Source organism: Theropithecus gelada, chromosome 13 (assembly GCF_003255815.1).
Source record: "Theropithecus gelada isolate Dixy chromosome 13, Tgel_1.0, whole genome shotgun sequence".
Taxonomy (NCBI): domain Eukaryota; kingdom Metazoa; phylum Chordata; class Mammalia; order Primates; family Cercopithecidae; genus Theropithecus; species Theropithecus gelada.
This window is the reverse complement of record NC_037681.1, coordinates 88,400,076-88,406,075: the sequence shown is the minus strand read 5'-3', so window position 1 is coordinate 88,406,075 and position 6,000 is coordinate 88,400,076. Positions and strand designations below refer to the sequence as shown.

The 6,000-nt window shown below is 40.2% G+C and overlaps 1 long non-coding RNA gene across 1 annotated transcript in view; it reads right to left on the bottom strand.

The window, feature by feature from the left end:
- Positions 1 to 1,217: 1,217 nt before the first annotated feature.
- LOC112605392 overlaps positions 1,218 to 6,000 on the bottom strand; it is a 29,128-nt gene continuing 24,345 nt past the window's right edge. Inside the window, exon 2 of the long non-coding RNA XR_003115403.1 lies at positions 1,218 to 1,506. This is a non-coding gene — a long non-coding RNA (uncharacterized LOC112605392). The remainder of the gene's footprint in view (positions 1,507 to 6,000) is intronic.

Sequence of the window (6,000 nt, the reverse complement as noted above, 5' to 3'; positions counted from 1 at the left end):
AAATCATGCTACTATAAAGACACATGCACACATGTTTATTGTGGCACTATTCACAATAGCAAAGACTTGGAACCAACCCAAATGTCCATCAATGATAGACTGGATTAAGAAAATGTGGCACATATACACCATGGAATACTATGCAGCCATAAAAAAGGATGAGTTCATGTCCTTTGCAGGGACACAGATGAAGCTGGAAACCATCATTCTGAGCAAACTATCGCAAGGACAGAAAACCAGACACCACATGTTCTCACTCATAGGTGGGAATTGAACAATGAGAACACCTGGACACAGGGCAGGGAACATCACACGCTTGGGCCTGTCATGGGGTGGAGTCTGGGGGAGGGATAGCTTTAGGAGAAATACCTAATGTAAATGACGAGTTAATGGGTGCAGCAAACCAACATAACACATGTATACCTATGTAACAAACCTGTATGTTGTGCATATGTACCCTAGAACTTAAGTATAATAATAATAATAAAAGAAATCCTCCCACCTCAACTTCCTAAGTAGTTGGGACTACAGGCATGTCCACCATACTCAGCTCATATTTTCCTTCAATAGCACATGCCACATGCCTGTTACAGCAACTTGAGGAACTCATACTGACTGCATGTGAAAATGTTCATCCCCTCCTGACCCACTCCATCCGGAATCTACACCAGTTGTTTCTTCCTGCATAAGCTATACACATGGCTCTGTGCCATCGCTCATGCCGTTCCTTCTGCCTGTAGTGCCTTTCTTCCATTTCTCCATCTAGCAAGCATCACATCATGTCCCTCTCTGAATCACAAGTGTGTATCAGAATGTTTGCTACATCACTGGCGTTCAAGTGTGAGACCAGTGAATATTTGTTTGTATTATTTGCCATGGGGAAACTATGGACTAGGAAAATACTAAATAATACTCAGTATAAATAGAAGAATTCACTTTTAGACTTTGGAAGAGAAGTAGCATTTGGGAAGGTAGGTAGGAAGAAGTTGTAGGTGGGGGAATCTATAGAATCAAACGTATAGAGTTGGAGATGAGCATGGGTTTTGGGTAAAGGAGAAATGTGACTAGTTAGATTGTAAGCGTTATTGAAAGAAGTGATAGAAAATAGAGTTTGGAGGGCCTATATTACTGAGTCCTTTGAGAAGTTTGAAAGAGATGAATAGGTAATGGGTAGACACTGAAGGTTCTTTTTTTTTTTTTTTTTTTTTTTTTTTTGAGATGGAGTCTCGCTCTGTCACCCAGGCTCGAGTGCAGTGGCCGGATCTCAGCTCACTGCAAGCTCCGCTTCCCGGGTTCACGCCATTCTCCTGCCTCAGCCTCCCGAGTAGCTGGGACTACAGGCGCCCGCCACCTCACCCGGCTAGTTTTTTGTATTTTTTTTTAGTAGAGACGGGGTTTCACCAGGTTAGCCAGGATGGTCTCGATCTCCTGACCTCGTGATCCACCCGTCTCGGCCTCCCAAAGTGCTGGGATTACAGGCTTGAGCCACCGCGCCCGGCCATAACACTGAAGGTTCTTAAGCAATAACTACCCTGATACAAATGATGAATTAGGGAGGCACCGCCTAAGGTAGAGAGGGAGCTATCGGCAGCTGTACTAGTGGAGGCTGTAGCAGGGTATAAAGTGATGAGGTTGGGCTGTTGTGGGTCAGTGGGAATGGGGTGGTGGCATGGCAGAGGCTTCATCCTGGAGGCATCTGAGAGGAAGAAATGCCAGGTGTCGTTATATATGACTACAGGAGAACAAAGTTTCTTTTTATTGACTGACTTGGCATTAAGAACAACTGAAAGTTTTGAGGCAGTATGTTATAAATAAATATACTTCAACCTCAAAGGCTCTCTTAAATGGTCCACTACTAAGCCCTAATTTGTGAGGAGAGACAGCTTTTCAGTGATAGATGATTCTGGAGAAATTCATCTCAGCAGTTTGGGCACAAACCTTTTCTCTAGCACAGAAAATGTTAGAAGCTTCGCTGCTGATTCTAGATTACAAATGCTGCAAAATTTCCCCACTGAATTATATATCTATCAGTCAACAGTGTGATTTCTCATACCTTCTCTAACACTGCATGTTGTCAAATAAATCTTTTTACTAATGATGGCTAGAAAATGGTATCCCATTTTAATCTCTAATGAGTGAATTTGCATTTCTCTAATAAGTGATATTGAGCATCATTTATATATAGATTAGCCATTTGTAGCCTGTTGTTGCTCTCTGCGTATTTTTATAATAGGATCCTTTGCCCTTTGTATTCACTTTAAAGGCTCTTTGTTTATCAACAGAATTAGGGTTTGTTTATAAAAGCTGATTTTAAAAACTTTTTATTCCAATACTTTTCAGTGTACAGGTGGTTTTTGGTTACATGGACAAGTTCTTTAGTGGTGGTTTCTGAGATTTTAGTTCACCCGTCACCCAAGCAGTATATACTTTACCCAATGTGTAGTCTTTCATCCCTTACCCTCCCCAAACTTCCCTGTGCCCTGAGTCCCCAAAGTCCGTTATATCATTCTTATTCCCTGTATTCTCATAGCTTAGCTGCCACTTAAAATAAGTGAGAACATAAAATCTTTGGTTATTCATTCCTGAGTTACTTCACTGAGAATAATGGCCTCCAGCTCCATCCAAGTTGTTGCCAGATACACTGTTTTGTTCTCTTTTATGGCTGAGTCCGTATCTCTTTCATATGACTATGAAAGCTTTAGCATTCATAGTCATAGTCATAGCCTATTTAGATGGACACGTTCTCCTTTGTAGTATTCCATGGTGTATTCAGACAACATTTGCTTTATCCACTTGTTGGTTGATGGGCACTTAGGTTGGTTCCATGTCTTTGCAGTTATGAATTATGAATAAAAGCTGATTTTAAAAGCCTAAATTTTCAAAGATTTAAAAATGTATATGGATTATCAAACTCTCCAACCTGTTAGCATTCTGAGTATTTGGAAACCTTCAAAATATACCCTTCTTAATCTCAAACCAGTTTTTTTTTAAGTTATTTAAGCCTGCAGTGCTAAATTAGAAAAAGTAAAAGTACCAAAATCGATCCTGATGTTTTCAATTTTATCTGCCTTTCTGCTAACCCCACATATCTAATCTGCACAGAAACATGAAGTTAGGGGGTGTTTGAACATAGTTTTCAGCCTTTCCCTTAGGATCTCAAAGACCATGCCCAGAATGGGATGGAAGAGGAGAATGGAGTGATCAGATCACTGACAGGTGCTCCCGTCTTGGTCCTTACACTCCATTGCTTTATGGTTGGCAACCCCAATCAACCATTATCCTTGTTACAGGCTGAATTGTGTCCTCCTTGCCCCCACCTCCCCCATCTATATGTTAAAGTGACCCCCAGTCACCCAGAGTGTGACTGTATTTGGAGATAACACCTTTAAAGACGTAATAGGTAAAATGAGGTCATTAGGGTGGGCTCTAGTCCCCTGTATTTGGTGTCCTTATAAGAAGAGAGCTTAGGACACAGGCACATGAAGAGGGAAGACAATGTGAAGGCACTGGGAGAAGATGGCCACCTACAAGCCATGGAGAGAGGCCTTAGAATGAAACCAACCTGGCCCACACCTTGATCTTGGACTTCCAGCCTCCTGGATTGTGAAAAAATAAACTTCTGTTATTTAGGCCGTCCCATTTGTAGTGCTTTGTTATGGGAATGTTACCAGACTAATATAGTGTCCTGTGGAAATTACTATAACCCTCACCAATTAGCTTGGAGATCAAGTTCTAACCTAGAAAACCATGGATTAAAAAACACCGGCCTTGAGCTCCAAGGGGGTCACACCCTACTCATCGCATCTCTAGCAACTTATAAATGAAGAAGGTATAAATTAAGACAGCCTAATTCCAAGGCATAAATTTGGGGTTTATACTTTTCCTAATTTTAGAGTTCAGGAAAGCTTTAGCATTCATAGTCATAGTCATAGCCTATTTAGATGGACACGTTCTCCTTTGGGACCGTAGGACTCAGATGCCACATCTGGAACTTTCCCTTGGATGAGAGATGTGATAGCACATCCCTCTATGACAAACAGGTCAGTCTGGTGGAAAAGAGCCTAGAATGGGAGTCAGAAGACCCAGGCCCTAGTCTTGATTCTGTCACAAACTTGCAGAGTGGCCTTAAGCAACTAGATATGCCTGTTTGGACTAAGAATCCTTATACGGTCTTCACGATTGATTTCAAACTCAGTTCCATGGAATGGTTTTCAGACTCAATTCCATGGAAACTTAGGGGGCTCTATGGAGGAGTTTTAGGAGTTCTGGAAACTTTTAATTTGATTTTTCTCTGGCAAAATATATCTTTACTATTGAAAACCCTGTAAAAAATAACATACATTCAGATGTATTTTATTTCACATTTTAACATATCTAAGAACATCGATGTGTTAAAATGTGCTGCTAGGTTCATTTGGAATGAACATCAGAATAAAACTTTGCCATCCGGGTACGCACATTTGATGAGGAATACTGATATTCTGCACTAGTCTGTCTCTCAGATTCTGACATGATTGATGCATGTCTCCACTGATACAAAGTTGCGCAAGTGAGTTTGTGACCATAGTATACTTGTATGGGCTCAGTTAAGTGTCGGATCAAGCTTTTTTTTTTTTTTTTTTTTCATATGCTCTTCTCATTTCATAAGACTTGTTTGTACCACCACAACGGACTCTCTTGCATCTTGAAAACATCACACAAGAGCTGGAATGAATGATCCATTCTGACTTTATGATCAGAAATGCAAGAATTTATTAGGTGTTACCAACAATTCAACTTTGAAACAGATATTTCCTACTACTTTTCTTGCAAGCTTCTGGGTAAATTTAGTGGAACAGAAATCCAAGTTGTAAGGCAAGTTGTTTTAAAACAAAACAAAACTGTTGCCATTTGCAACTACTTAGCTAGATGAATGGGTGTTTTCTAAATATTGTGCTACTAAGTGAAAATAACATAATACATCAGATGCTGAGGATAATATGTTTGTAATTATTCAAAGTTTTTACATTCATCAAATCAGTCTTAGAGTCATCAGTGATATACTTTGTATTATATAGGCATATTTGAACTCATAAAGTAAATATATACTAGTAAAGTTCTGCTTTTATTTGTTTTAAATATTAGGATTCCACACAAGATTTCATTTTTGTCAAGGATAACTTTGTTTAAAAAGCAGGAAAAAAACACCAGGTTTGATGACCTTCAAGATTCCTTGTAGCTAGAACACCCTGGAATCTTCCAAGGTGGGAGTGAGCAAGGTGAGGAAAGAGTGAGTTGGGAAAGTGAAGGGTAGCTGATCTGACCACCAGCATCTGCATTCAGCTCAGGACCTTTCCTTTCCCCTTTTAACTGAGAGGACTAAGTGTCTAGGGGCACACACGTACCCTATGTAGAACATCACATATGGTCAAGATTTCAGCTGTTCAAATGAATGGTCCCAGGAAAATGCCATGGTTATCAAACAATGCTGCAAAGATTTTTAAAAATAAGCTGGGTGTGATGGCTCAAGCTTGTAATCTCAGCTCTTTGGAGGGCCAAGGCAGGAGAATTGTTTGAGGCCAGGAGTTCGAGACCAGCCTGGGAAACATAGTGAGATCTCGTCTGCAAAAAGAAATTAAGAAAATAAAAAAATTAGCCAGATATGGTGGTGAGTGCCTGTAGTCCCAGCTACTTGAGAGGCTGAGGTGGGAGGATCACTTAAGGCCATGAGTTTGAGATTGCAGTGAGCTATGATCACACCACTGTACTCCAACCTGAGTGACTGAGTGAAACCCTGTCTCTTATGAATGAATGAATAAATAAATAAATACATACATACCTAAAACTTTTATAGAGCATAGTATACTTATTTTAAAATGTGCTAAAATTCAATTAAAATGTATTACATTTCCCTGTACACTTTTCTCTGGAACAAATATCTTCTGGAGCCAGTATCTGATAGAATGTATGGGAGGATGCGGCCTGGGACTGGACTGCGGTGGGTGGGTATGCCAGGCATGG